The following is a 15,955-nucleotide window of genomic DNA, read 5'->3' on the forward strand; positions in this document are numbered from 1 at the left end:
GGTGCAAATGCCAGTGCCTAAATTTACGTGCAAAGCACCCTTGTTCTCTAATTACGTGCACAACTCAAAACCGTGCCCCCATTCTGCTCCAAAACAACTAAGACCGTACCTTTTCTGTGCACCTTTTTTTGGGTCATGCGTAAATATTAGGCACGGATCATGCACCTAACTTTATGTGTGAAACACTCAATTAAATCTAATTATTGCCAATAATTGCTTGTTAAAAAGCCAATTATTGGCACTAATTGACTCATTATCTTATTAAATTGCACACTCAAATCAACACAATGCCTAAATTTGCACACACACTTTTCGACGATCTACAAGTACCAAATTCAAAGGAAATAAGAGCCGAAGTAAAAAAAAATAATACATCCTCTATCCCCCCAAAAAATAAAGATGAAAAAGGCGTCTTTCTGAAGTGTTTAAGTAGAACTTATATCACACGTGACTGGCAATCTAGAATCTGATTGGACTATATCAGCATCACACATAAATTGAAACTTTCAATAAAATTCATACCAGAGTTCACCACAGTTTGGGTGGGATGAAAGGCATTATTCTAACAATCAAGTGTAATTTTGGATGCAAAAGGATAAATTCCCACAAACTACAGCACAATCTGTTTGTTCTGGACCTGTGAGCAACAGTGATTCCAGTGGTAAGGAGACTCAATCTCGTGGTGGTCCCTAAATCAAAAGCTTTTTTGGACAACAGACATCCATTCAATTCAAATCGCATGAGCAAGTGAGTGGGATGCCAAGATCAGAACATTCAGGAGAATCAAATGACCCAAGGCTTTTGTGGGTACCAGACATGAGCATGTATAGGACAGGATCGATGATTATTAATGTTTCTAATGACAATCTTACAAAATTGCAGTGTCAGTTACTTGAACTGGGATTAAACTTTGTTCCCATGACTCAGCATGATGCCTTTGCTATGAGTACAGCACTGTTTTTTTCACGTTACATTTAAAACAATTCTTTGTGCATAATCCTCTGACAGTGGTGATGAAAGCTAAATCTCAGTGGATTCCTGGTGATTATTGGGATCCAAATGGTGGTCACACTTCAGAGAAGAGAGTTGAAGAATTTAAAGAAATTGGAGCAAAAATATAACTACAGATATATTCATCAGAATGTGACGTTTCATCTCTGCTCGGCATTAAATGTGCTTTAGAATCAAAGGGATGTGCTTATTTTACAGGCAGATACATTTTGTAGCTAGTGGCAGAGGGCCTGGCTAATGTGGGGCAGGTCCTCGGTGATCACCCCAACCCTGCAGGATGGCCTGACATTTGAATACTGGCACCTTTTTGGCCTTTGAGGCTATTTTATCTTCCTAACAGTACCTTAATTAATGCCTGATTCAGGTCAGAAGCACAACTTCCTCCCTTCTGACAAAGAACAGAAAATACCTTTTTCTTTTTGAATCAGAAACTTTAAGCCCTGCTCTGCTATCCACTGGCTATCTTATTACTCTAGGCCATAACAGTGAAGTTTAAGCTTCTAGCAGAAAGTTTTAAGTTTAAAAATATGGGGGAAAGAGTTTTACAATTCTAGAGACTACACCTTCAGAAAGATATACATAGGATGGGTTTGATCTGTGGTATTCAACATAAAACATATGGGTGTAGGATGTATAATTTGGAAGAAAAGTGGGAGAGGGGAGTTATGATAGACACATACAAATACCTCATTGGCATAAATGCACAAGTTACAAGTCTCTTTCAATTAAAATGAAACTCTGGAAGGAGTGTGCATTGGATGAAAGTGAAAGGGGATAGACTCAGGAGTAAAGTAAGGAAATACTGTATTTTCTTTATGGGAAGGGTGGTAGATGCATGTGAGCATCCTCCCAGCAGAGATGGTGGAGACCAAGACTGTATCTGATTTTAACAAAGCATTGGACAAGCACATAGAACCTCTAAGGAAAAGGAAGGCCTAGTAAATGGTTTGGATGGGCAGACTGGATAGGCTATATGGTTTTCATCAAGCAGTCATTTTCTCTGAGCCCAATATTCAGATCACAGAAGTTGTCCAGGCTAACTCCTGTAGTCAGCGCTAAGCCTGGATATTCAATGCTAGGCCATTTCTGGTGACCAGCATTGAATATTCGGTTTATTTTTGGTCAGTTCAAACTTAACCAGCCAAGTCAATATTCAACGCTGGTCGGTTAGGTTTGAACCGGCCAAAGATAGGTCTGGTATTCCCACAGCCAAATACGGCCACCACACATTTGCTGAAAATCAGTGGATAGCTGGTTATAACCAGCTAGCTGCTAACCACAAATTTTCAGTGGGATATGTCCAGCCACGTCCTGCTGAAAATTTGCAGATAGTCGGTTATGGGGCATTTAACCCCTTAGTGTCCAATGTTCCTGTAATAAGCCATATGGGAACAGATTGATGGAAACATTGGACACTAAAGGGTTAATCAGTGAGGTGCCGATCCTGGCCGATTAAATGCTTTTGAATATCAGGTGGCATATTTCTATGTTCCAGTTACACTAGGCCCTACCATATAACTTGAAAATCAAAATGTGCAGGTCACATCAAAACTGAAGATGCAAAAGTAGATCTTACAGTTTCCTCTGCTTTGGCCTGGGAAACCATATCAGACAAATTCCCCACAAGTGTAACTGGGAAAGAACCATCTGAAGTACTATTGTCTTCCAGTGAAGTCAATGCCCAACATGCCACTCCTCCATCTGTTCTCTCCCTCTCCTTCCTGTTGGGCAGGGGCTGCCAAAATGCTAAGACTGTGAGAACTCTTAGTACTAAAGATGCTATGCTATTCATGTGGCAGCTGGTGCCAGGAGCAGTCTCATCAAGGGCATCTGCTCCTCTGGGCTCAGCATGACATCCAGCCCAGGAAACCACAGAGTCTCCTTCTGCCCATAATGGTCTCAACAGGCTTCCCAAAACCACTAGCTAAGATACATAGGAATCCATTGACCCTTTGAAGCTGCCTCCCTCACAGATGGTAACATTTGCTTCTTCACTTTACATACGAGTGCTATTGTAGGTAATAGGTAAAAAGTTATAAAGGAGACCTTTTACTAAAGCCTAGCACATTCTAATGCACATTACTGTTTGATAATTGCTGCGTAACTCGTTTTATACCTATGAGCCACTGTGGCACTTAGCACACGGTAATGTCCTTGAGGGTCCCTTTTACCAAACTGTGGCAAAAGGGGGCCTGTTCTGGTATTGCCACATGTTTTGGACGCACGCCAAGGTCCCCTTTTACTGCAACGGGTAAAAGGTAGGTCTTTCTTTTATTCAGGAAATGGTCATGCGGCAAGTGAAGTACATTTCAGGGGGAAGCCCTTACGACCACTCTTACTGCCACCAGCAAGTGGCACTGCCCAATTAAGGCCAAGTACACACCGGTGCTACAAAAATAAAATTTTTTGTAGCGCTAGATATGACGCACACTGGTGGTTGGAACTACTGCCAGGCTGCTGTGGTAGCCTGATGGCATTTACTTTTTAACGAACAGTAAGCCTGCATTGGGCTTACCACTGCTTTGTAAAAGGGACCCTTATTGCACTAAGCTGTAGTAAAAAGACCCCAAAGAAAATAAAAGACACAGCAGTATGCAACATTCTTGCTCCCATTCTGATGTTTTTAATGAAGGGCAGTATATAAAGTTTTATGTAAATATAAACATGAACATTATAAAAACTCAATTAGTTGTGGGATCATCAGGGCAAGTTGAGAAGCCCTGATGTGGGAAAAAGTAAAAAAAAAAAAAATACAATTGAACTTAAAACAAGTTAAGATCTGCTTGGGTCAAATTTGAATTTGAATCAATTATTGTTTAATGGATTTAATATACTGCCTTTTTTGGATGCCAAATCAAAGTAGTTTTACAATAAAATTACAAAATATAATAAAAGCGGAACTCCATATTAAAATAGGAAAGACACAGTCATTTTGGAGAATAAAAAAAGGTCTACACTCAAGCATAAACTGCATCCTCACCACTGGACATTGCTGTGCTCTCATTTCCCCTAGAGGCAGAGTGTTATTAGTAGTAGTAGTGTGATAGTTAAGGTAGCTGCTCTTTGAAATAATAAAAGTGATATCACAGCAAAACAAGGAAAATATTGTATGACCATTTGACGTTGACATCCATGCTGAGCAAAAGGATTTGAACTGAAATTTATTCTCCAGGAGCCTTACTTTAAATCCAAGGGTCTAACAGACCAGTCAATGCAGTATTACCTTGTCCTCTACTTTCAGCTTCCGGTGAGACAAACTGATGTTACTTTCCTATATTGGATCATGTACTACCAGTAATAGGTTCCCCAGATTTAAAGTTAGATAGCTGGAGGAATATCTAAGATTAAAACAGATTTTTCAAATCAAACGGGCACATTATCTAGCTAAATAATGGGCTCTTTATTTTGCCATGAAATTTCCCATTTGATGGTAAAACACAGATTTAAAAAAATCATTGAAATTATAGTGGCAGGAGTTTAATTCTTTTTCCCCTATTAACTTTTACATGGATAAAAGAATAGGGTCAAATTGGGTCACCTGTTTTGGGAGCTGTGATTAGTAGTGTAATTAGACTTGGACTTTTAACAGGACTGCCACCCAGTGATTAAAAAAAAAAAAGAAGTACAGGATTCCTGCTAAAACCTAATAATAGCAAACCATTTAACGTTTGTAGCAATAAACACAGTATAGCTCTGACAAATCAGAAAAGAAACAGCAAATACAATCTGTCTGTCTGTGGAGCCTGTGGTAATTAATTTTGAATGCTTGTCTTTGAGTAAAAACTAAAGACAGAAAAACGAGTCAGACAGTGCCACAAAAACTTATTAATCATGTAAATGCCACTTTCCTGGCACTACTAAAGAATTCAAAATTACTTTTGTATTTTCAATTGTCATCTGCCACATGGAACGTGTGACTTAGGGCTTTGCAAAAGTGTAGAGAACCAATTTAGGCTAATATTTAAAGGAAATATTTAGGCCTGACCCATTATACAAATACTTACACATATAACTGGCAGAGATGCAGTGTTTAGCAGTATTATACACATAGGACTAGATTCAGAAACCACGTAGAAATATCAGCATGGAAAAAATTATGTATTGAGTGCTATTCTATAAAGGGTATCCACACTTTATAGAATAGCGCCTAAGTGCCTAATCTGCACCTAACTTCAGGCACCTGCATTTATGCCTGCTGAAACCAGGTGTAAGTGCCAACATCTAAGTTAGGCACGGATCTGGTGTATTCTATAAAAAATGTGTATAATCCATAGGAGGTTCCCTAAGAATGCCCCCCTTGAAATTATGCACTACTAGTAAAAAAGGCCCGTTTCTGACACAAATGAAATGGGCGCTAGCAAGGTTTTCCTCAGAGTGTGTATGTTTGAGAGTGTGTATGTGAGAGTGACTGTGTGACAGAGAGAGAGTGAGACTGGGTGCGAGTGTATCTGTGAGAGAGAGTGAGACTGGGTGCGAGTGTGTCTGTGGGAGAGAGAGAGAGAGTGTGTGTGTGTGAGAATGAGAGTGTGTGACAGGGGCCCCCCTTCCCCCCCTCCCAGTTCCAAGGTCACCCCCCACCTCCCTCCCTCCCTCCATCCCAGTTCCAGGGTCATTCCCTCCCTCCCTTCCTCCGACTTTCAGGGTCGTTCCCTTCCTCCCTCCCTCCCTCCCTCCGACTTTCAGGGTTGTCCCCTCCCTCCGACTTTCAGGGTCGTCCCCTCCCTCCCTCCCATGGAGTCGTGGCGACTGCCCACACACCCTTCCCATGGGGCCCGGAGGGGCAGCCACGGCCGTCACCTACTTTCCTCCTCTGCAGTGCCGCTCTGATTCCTGAGGTCCCCCATCCCTAGCGCAGGAACAGCAGCACGCTCTCTGTGGCTCTGCTCCCTCCGCTCATGCCCAAGGACTCCGTCCTTTCTTTCCCTGCCATTGGTCGTGATGTTCTCGGCTACTCCACCCCTCAACGCTTCTGTTTCTCTTTCACGCTCCGCCTCTGCCCCTGTGCCTGCCCCTTTCGCCTCTCCTCCTCCGACTCTGGTGTTCTACGTGATGTCAGCCTGATCTACGGAGCCTAGCAGACCAACTCGGAAGAAAGCCACGGACACAGGCAGCAAGATGCATAGAACATTGGAGGTGAGAATTATTATATAGGATAGGAGTTACGTGCATATCATTATAAAAAGTGATATGCGCGTAATTCCCATTTAAGGCCAATTAATGCCAATAATTGGTTGATAGCAGCCAATTATTGGCACTGATTGGCTCATTAGCCAATTAAGTTGTGCATGCAAGTCAGCTATGTGCGCTGATTTGTGTGCGCAACTTCAGTCACCATATATAGAATCTGGAAGATGGGGGGAAGTATCCAACATGGGCTAGCGTTAAGATGGGCAATTTTACCATGTTGTGCTATTTTAGCACAGAGTTCCATTTTATATGCAATGAGACCCTGTGCTAAAATAGCACGACTTATGGTAAAATCACCAATCTTAACAGTAGCCCATGTTTATTTATTTACAGCATTTATATCCCACAATTTCCCACGGGCAGGCCAAATGTGGCTTACAACAGTCTATATAAACACACAACAAGTCAACGAACAAACAATCAATGTCTTAGAAGTATAAGAGAGAGAGGGTAAAAGCAAGGAAGGGAAAAAGAGAAAGAGCAGTGGTGATCAATATGACACCGGGACAGAGACAGTTCAGAAGTTAGAGATGCTAGGCGGGAGTGGAGCATAAGCTTTGCCAAATAAAAAGGTCTTGAGGCGCTGTTTGAAGGTAGGGTGATCAGGAGTAAGTTTCACCAATTTAGGTAGACTATTCCACAAATGAGCGCTAGTGTAGGAGAAGGTGGATGCGTAGGTGGTTTTGTACTTAAGGCCAATATATACTGGGTAATGGAGGTTTAGGTACGATCATGCTGATCTGTGAGAGTTCCTAGGTGGCAAGTTGATTAGGTTGTCCATGTATGCTGGGGCTTCACCGTAGATGATGTTATGCACCAGAGTGCAAATTTTAAAAGTGATTCGGTCCTTGACAGGAACCATAAATTGGCCTGGCAGCTGTATTCTGAGCTGTCTGTAGTTTTTTTAGAAGCATATCCTTGCACCCTGAATATATGCCATTGCAGTAATCAAGACGGCTAATGACCAGTGATTGTACTAAAGTGTGAAAGACTTCTCTAGGAATATAAGGTTTTATACGTTTTAGTTTCCAGAGAGTGAAGAACATGCGTCTGATAGTAGAATTCGTATGTTGCTCCAGTGTTAAATTTCGATCGACAATCACTCCTAGTATTTTAAAGGGTTCAGAGATTGGAAGGGCAAGCTCAGGAGTAATTAATGTTTGGGGTGCATATTTGTTATAGGGTGAAGAGAGTATGAGGCAATGAGTTTTCTCAGTATTGAGCTTGAAATGAAATGAGTTGGGCCATTCGAGCATGGTGTGTAATCCAAGTCTTATTTCATTGTGGATCTCGCTGAGGTCTGTCTTAAAAGGAATAGAGATTGTGATGTCATCAGCATAAATAAACAGGTTGAGACCAAGTTTGGATAGGGCTGTGGCCAGAGGAATCAGCATGATGTTGAAGAGTGTTGGCGAAAGTGGGGAGCCCTGTGGCACACCGCAGTCTGCCTTCCAGATAGGAGATAAACTTGAGTTGGAGTTCATTTGGTAGGTTCTTGAGGTTAAAAGCCTTTCAACCATGCTAATACATTTCCAATGGCTCCAAAGTAATCGAGCAGCTGCAGTAGGATGTGATGGTTCACCATGTCAAAAGCGCTAGACATGTTGAATTGTAATAGCAAAATGCTCTTCCCGACTGCTATTTCCCGTTTAAAGTTGGTCAGGAGCTATGAAGTGGATGGAATCCTGACTGTGAGTCATGCAAAATATTGAACTTGTCCAAATACTCATTGAGTTGTTTATTCACCATGCTCTCCATTAATTTCACGAAAAGCGGAATAAATGCAATCGGCCGATAGTTGGTAAGATCATGGCGTTTTTTCTTGGCATCTTTTGGAATCGGGGCGAGTAAGATATGTTGATAACTTACCCCCATTGAAGCTTAGGCTTATTCACATTTTAGATATGGATATTCAGGTATTGCAATATTAAACCGGCATCCACATCCAAAAGGTGATTTACTAAGGCTGGGATATACAAATTGGTGACCTAGCTACATCTACATTCAGATATCACTATACATATAAGAGTAATATTGGGAGCATGGTATTGGCAATACTGAGCTCTAGACAAGCATAACTGATTTCACAAAGGACACCAATGTGAAGAGTGGTTCATTTGCAGCCCTGCACTAATGTACACTCACACTTCTGCATGCAGAAGTGATGAAGTCCCTGTGCCCTCACAAATTGCCCAATGTATACCTTGAGATATCCTTGTAGTGTCCATTCTATGCAGTTTGCAGTCTCTTTCTCAACTTACAATTGTTGTTTACTTCTTTCCATCCCAACTAGGTAATAGTTGTTACCTTTTAAGTTAGATGTTCATGACCCTCATAGCTTCACCACACACTGATACAGAAGAGTGCTACATTAGGGACCACTACCAAACCAGGGCCATCATCAAGAGGACCTTTGGTCTATCAAAAGCTGCTTCCAGTGCCTGGACCAATCTGATGGACAATTCCTGTATAGGCCAGACAAAGTCTGTTACATATTCATGGAATTCTACATGCTCCAGTTTTTTAATATGGCATAGACATTCCGTTTCAGAAGGAGAAGAGGTGCAAAACTAGGATGGCTAGACAACAAGAAATAAACTCATACACAGGTATTTTCAGTTATTGTAAGAGAATATACTTCATCAAATTATGATGGCGTTGCCCGTCATTCTCTCCCCCAACCCCCTAGTAGTGAAAGCAGTGATCAATATCCTCCCTACATATGACATTTCAGCCTCTTTTCTCTTCCCCATCCCCTACTTTTCTTGAAAGCTCCACCCTCCATCTTTTGCAAGCGTTGGCTGCCACAAAATTCTGGAATACTAGATGGGTCACTACTGCTTTCAAAGAACATTGGTGATATATTATCTGGCATCCCAGCATGTCATGCCATGTGAAATTTTGATTTACCATGGGCATGTGAATCACTGGAATGCATAGGTTGTGACTGTGATGGAGGAGGGGTCACATAGATGGTGGCAAGACAAAGGGTCAAAAGTGCCAAGAAGAAGCCTAGCATTGATTAGCAGTCTTGCCTTTTTGGTGATGTGTGATTATGAGTACCAGCAGATGTGGGTCTTCCTCATGTGATTATGAGTACCAGCAGATGCAGGTCTTCCTGGTGATACTCCTCAGACATCTTGCAGAATGGTGCAGCAGGATCTGGTGTCAGTTCTTGTTCCTGCACTGATCTCTCATCTCTTCACACAGGGCAAAGACCACATCAGTGAGAAACAGCTGGATATATTATGCAAACTATGCCAAAACATTTCACAGGACCCCATGGTCATTCACAAAGGAAAAATATTCAACATTAAGGAATCTTTCACGTGCTCATCTTCCAATGTGGTATATCATTCAGTGTAAAAAATGCAACGAAGGCTGCTACATTGGAGGAACAAGTCAGATGCTAAAGAAGAGATTTAATTTGCATAGACACCATATGAAAAATGCTAGAACCAATAAAGATGTCACACCTGTAGGACAGCATTTTACAAAACCAGAACACTATACCAGTGATTTCATGGTAAGAATCTTGAAAGGGAACTTTAAAACAATACAGGAACGTAAGACCTTTGCAGTCAGAATGATTAAATATTTTGACACCCACCAGACAGGACTTAACAAAGTTCTGTGTTTTCTAGCCCATTATAAACCATAAAATTGTACTGTTTTGTCACCTTCCTGTCTCCATGTATATCTCCCTGTCTCTCCTCCACCCAACTCTTCCTGTCTCTCACCTATCCACCCCCATCCTGTTAGACTGTCACTGAAATGCTTTGATGTTTCACTTATATATACTGTCATCTACCAACATTTGCTTATTTCCGATCTGATGAAGAAGGGCAACCTTCAAAAGCTAATCAAGAAATGTATTGTTATGTCCAATAAAAATGGTATCATCTTATTTTCTTTTTCATGTTTTATTTTGTTTTATTTCTATTGATTAACTTTAAAAGTGTACTAACATGGCTACCATACCTCGCTACTCAAGATGATTTGAATTGGATACTATTGGAAAAGAGGAAACTGGGATTGATGGATGTTCAGTTATGCAAGGCAACATTGCTGTTCATTGTTTTGACAAGTGATTTAGATAGAGTAGTACACTAGCACTAAGGCACTTGGCTTTACTTTGTATGGTTAGGGATGCAGCATGGAAAGGCTATGCACACCTTTGGGTCTGGCCTATAGGGCAATCAGTGGAATTGCTAACACCCTTATCTACACAGAGGCCTTCCATCTAGGCCAGCTAGTAGCACTATGCCATTGGGAAAAATGCTTATGGAGAGATTTCTGGACACATCTATATAGCAGCCTACAAATGACAACATAACACTTTTCATGGCACAAGATACAAAGCCTAGTCCCAGTCATTTATATAAATCATTTTTTTGTGTGCATATGAGAACTTGATGGAAGATGGCCCAAAGAATGGGGTGAAAGAAAGGAGTAAAGGGATGGGGAGAGGAAAGGTGTGTCAGACATTCATTGACATTTGTAACTGGTGGCCTCAGTCTGGTGAGATATGTCCAACTGGTTTACACCATGTAAGCACTCTTAATTGACATCTTGTTGGAGCTGCATCTTCTACTCTGTCAATGTGTCACCTTGGTGATGTACTCTACTTCTTCTTCTACCTTAGCTCTATCCACTTACTTTTCAGACCTTCAACATCCCTGTTGCAATGGAAGGTGACATTTATTTTGTAACAGACCCCAACCCACAGGTTCTGCTTTGACCAGGCTGGTCAAAGAGGTAAGCACCTCTCACACCATTGCATCTTCTCCTGCTACAATGAAAATGACCTTTCTGGTAAGGGTCTGCTGCTTGAATGTCATGCTTATGTGGAGTAACACAGATGTTTCTTCTTCTGTAATGATTGGATAAACATCTACAGTATATAGCCTCCTTCTGATGTCACAAGGGTGGAGTTTGTAGAACATGATTTTACACTTTTTATTCTGAAATATTAGCAGTGGTGCACACTGAAACCTAACATCTATCTATCTCAACCATTTTGGAACAGTATTGGACATGTATATGTTACTTGTACATTTTGATCATATTACCCTTGATCTTGTTTCATTCATTGGCTACCCATTGTGTATAGAGTGCAATATAAGATCTTATTATTCGTATTCAAAGTGATAACTGATAAAATTTCTCCAGTGATTTCTGCAACTTTACATTTGCGTTAGCCTTCTCGTTCCTTGAGGGCTGGATTTTCTAACATGCTCGATGTTCCTTCTTACAAGACTGTTTTTTTTTTTTTTTATAAATACAGGAACTCACTCTTTAACATTGCAGGACTAAGACTGTGGAATTCTTTACCTGTTCAGCTTCAAACCTTACAAAGGCATTGAAAGCTGTTCTTTTTCAGCAAGTGTTTGATATTTTTCCTTAGGAGTTAGTTCTGGATTGTTTGGATACTATTGGACTCTGAAGTTTCAGCAGATATTGTTTTCATGTATGTCTTTGAGATGTGTATTATTATTATGACTGTAAATGTTTCCCCACTCAGAATTGAAGATGTGTGGGTTATAAAGTTTTTAAATAAATTGATAAGTAAATTAGACTGCCCTTCCACATGCATCCCTGTGGCCCATGAGACACAACTGCTGGTTCCTGTGCTGCACTGTCATGTCCCTTACTAGCCTTCATCCCACACCAGTTAAAGCCTAGGTGATGGGATCTATCACCTATTTGATAATATTCCATGCCATAGATGGTATGATCAAGTGTATTTTGGCTTCCTGGACCATGGGATGCTTTTCCAAGGGCTGTTGAGCGGATATGGTGTCCATCTATCAAAGAAAGGAAGAAGTGTTTTCAGTAGCAGCCTGCCTAACCTACTGAAGAGGGTTTTAAAGTAGAATCATTGGGGCAGGGTGATCAGACCCAAGTAAGTATAAACCCTCGGGTAAGTGAAGCATTAAATACCTCTACACAAATGGGAAAAAGGGACAACGTCTGGAAAACAGTATATACTAATGTCCAAAGTATGGGAAATAAGGTTGTAGATGTTGAGACTGTGATGGAAGGGGTTGATTTGGATACAGTGGTAATCACAAAGACATGGTTCACAGAGAACCATGACTGGGATGTTGTTATACTGGACTATAATCTGTTCAGGCAAGACAAAGTAGGAAGAAAAGGAGAGGGAGTGTTATTATATGTTAAAGATAATATCAAAGCCACACAATTGCAGGACCTAAAGGGTAAGGAAGAGGCACTATGGGTCAATACGGAAAGAGGGAACGACAAATGTATTTACATTGGTGTGATATGCAGGCCTCCTTCACAGACGGAAGAAGTGGACAGAGATTTGGTTGAAGACATTGAAAATATAGCTGTGACAGGGGAACCTGTAGAAAGGTAGACTTAGAATTACATAGGAAACCTTGGGGACTTTACTTTACTCTGCTCATTTCGCAAAAGAGTTTAAGGAATAGTTTTTCTACCATATGAAGTCTCTGTTACAGTTCTATAGGCTAGTATTTAAGGGAAATATCTTGCAGTTACTATAGTATCAGTATAAAGTGCAGCTGAAGGCACAAGATGCTTCAGTATAGACTTTAATTCCTGCCCACCCCTGGCCTGATCTCTAACTTATAGGCCCTTGAATCAATTAGGAGGCTACAAATTTAATTAGGTCATCTCTATGAGCCAGTAATTAGCTCTTAGAAATACAGTGTACTTAGATCCATAGAGGGGAACCTACTAATAACATTAAAATAATAATCATAGTCATAATAAAAACAAAATATTAGCATAGCCTAGCATATAACTACAACCTTAGGGGACTTTGGTTTACATATTCCCATTCCATTAGAAACTTAATTAAGAAACCACCAATAATAAGATGCAGGCTGTAGTCCAGCAGCGAGATGGGGGCTATTCAGTCTTTTGCACTGAGTGCCACATGCTTGATTATCTCCCAGTTAGTAAGAAGTTTTACGTGTGTACTCAGTGCAAAGAGCTTCTAGCACACAGGGAATGGGTGCAATCTCTGGATGCTAGAAGAGCAGACTTGGCGGAGCTGAGACAGAGAGGTTTACAGAGGAGGCCTACTGGGACACAATAGAGAAGTCCCACCTCTAGTCTGGCAACCTCTATACTGCCATGGAGGAGAATTGTTTCCTGTAGCCAGAACCTGCTTTCCAGGGGATTTAATATCCTCTCATACTGAGGATGTGTCTTCAGGGGCTTCTGCCCTGGAGGGAAGGGTTAGGATGGCCATTGAAGTTGGAGATTCAATCATTAAGCATGCAGGGTGGCTGGTGGATGTAAGGTTCATTTGGTCATTTACCTGCCTGATGCAAATGTGCCGGACCTTACTCGGCACCTAGATAAAATTTTAGGCAGTGCTGGGGAGGAGCCTGCTGTCTTGGTACACGTGGGTACCAACAACATAGGAAAATGTGGGAGGAAGCTTCTGGAAGTCAAATTTAGGCTCTTAGATAGAAAGCTCAAATTATTATTATTATTATTATTATTATTAACATTTGTATAGCGCTACCAGACACACGCAGCGCTGAACACCTGACATAGAGAGACAGTCCCTGCTCAATAGAGCTTACAATCTAAAATTAATACAGACAGACAAGACAATTAAGGGCGAGGGAAGTACAGGGTGAGAAGGAACAAGGGGACGTAATTGAGTAGTAGTTAGGAGCCAAAAGCAGAACTAATAGCATGGTTGCATGGTTGCAATAGAGACCATAGTAGACCAGGAGGCATATTTTCAAAGCACTTAGAGGCATATTTTCAAAGCACTTTGGGAGGCTAAGTTCCATAGGTTTCTATGGAACTTTGGGAGGCTAAGTGCTTTGAAAATGAGCCCCTTAGCCTCCCAAAGTTCCATAGAAACCTATGGAACTTAGCCTCCCAAAGTGCTTTGAAAATAAGCCTGCAGGTGTCTTTAAATAAAAAGCAAACAGGTTTTCAAGATTGCAAATTATCACTGCTGAGCAAGTTGTAAATAGGAACAACAAACATTGAAATGTTTATATGCAAATGACAGAAACCTAAGAAATAAGATGGGAGAGTTAGAAAAGCTCTGATAAGGAAGGCAAAGAGAAACTTTGAAAAAAAATTGTGTTGGAGGCAAAAACGTGTAGTAAAAACCTTTTTAGGTATAATAGAAGCAAGAATCTGGTAAGAGAAACAGTTGGACTGTTAGATGACTGAGGGGTAAAAGGGGCACCCAGGGAAGACAAGGCTGTAATTGAGAGATTAAATGAATTCTTTGCTTTGGTTTTTACCAAGGAAGGTGTGGGAGAGGTACCAGTGCCAGAAATGGTATTCAGTGCTGATGTATCAGTTAAACTGAAACAAACAAAAAGTACCTCATGAAATCTCCTGAGGAAATTAGAAAATCATGGCATAGTTGGTGGTGGGCAAAGAGAGGGTGGGAGAGGGGGATGTTACAGAGGTGCTGTGCACAAATAAATAGTGCACTTACCTTTACAGTGGACCAGGTTTTCCAGGTCAAAATGTGCCACTGCGCCGCAAGCCCTGGGAGTAACAAAAATGCCGGTGCATGCACTCTAATAATTGTGAGCTAACAGTGCTAATTGGTTGAACATTATTTTACATCAAATTCAACTACTGGTCCACTCTTCTGACATTTAATTACTTTTATTGATTTTTTTATACAGATACCATCAAGAGCTCACAACATAACAACAAGTAACATTTTACAAAGTAAGGCAATACCGGAGCTCACATGTAAGAAGCAGCAATCTACATTCAGAATCAAATTAAGTGAAAACAAGAGAGAGGGAGGAAAGAGGAAAAGAAGAGGGAAAGGGGAGGGGGGCTGGAGATACAAATCAAAGTGTAAAGCATGCACATGCCAAAAAACACACATCAAATTTAGTACTTATCATTGTACCATATCAAAATAAGCAACAAGTGGTAGCCATTTTTCCCTATATGAAGCAAAACGAGAAAATTTCTTTGCAAGGTGTGATTCGAATTTATAAATTTGGAGCAGTAAGTTCCACCATTCCTGGTAGGTAGCCTGATGTAAAGACTTCCAATGGGAGAAGATTACCTTCAATGCTAAAGAAACCAGGGTGCTAACAAGAGCCCCTTCACTAGGAGTCAGCAGACTCTTATAATACTGATCTCTGAGAATCACAAATTGTAAGTGAGTGAGCCAGGAAGGCGAAAAATGTCTACCAGCTGTGACCAGATTTGCAGCCAATACTGACGAAGGCACACACATTCAAAGGTAAGATGCATTACAGTACCCACTTGAGACTGGCAAGACCAGCATATACATAGTTCCGGAGAGGTGGTTACAGACTCCGGAGTGAACAAATACAGCATAGGGGTACTATTACAGTGACAAGTACAGTAAAGTAGTAATGCCCTCCCCTGATTATTTAACAAATGTTATAAATAGCAGAGGTTGGGCTGCAGTCTAATGTTCCACTAGGGGATCTTTCACTCAATTTACTCTTAGATTACTTAGATGTTAAGCAATTTGTTGTTTAATTTTTCTTTTTGTCTGCCAATTTACCAGAGGCTCAATAAATCAGCTAAATGGACTCAAATACTTATTCACTCATCCATAAAGGCGGGGGCTACTATAGGGTAATCTACTTAGTACAACAAGAGTAAAGAATAGAGGATGACGGTTTCAATATAGATTTGACCTTGATGCAGCAAATGCAAGACATGCCACATGTCGGTTTTGGTTATTATGGACATTAAGCTTCGGCTACGTCAACATTGAAAGCTAAGT

The sequence above is a fragment of the Microcaecilia unicolor genome, chromosome 1 (assembly GCF_901765095.1).
Source record: "Microcaecilia unicolor chromosome 1, aMicUni1.1, whole genome shotgun sequence".
Lineage (NCBI taxonomy): Eukaryota > Metazoa > Chordata > Amphibia > Gymnophiona > Siphonopidae > Microcaecilia > Microcaecilia unicolor.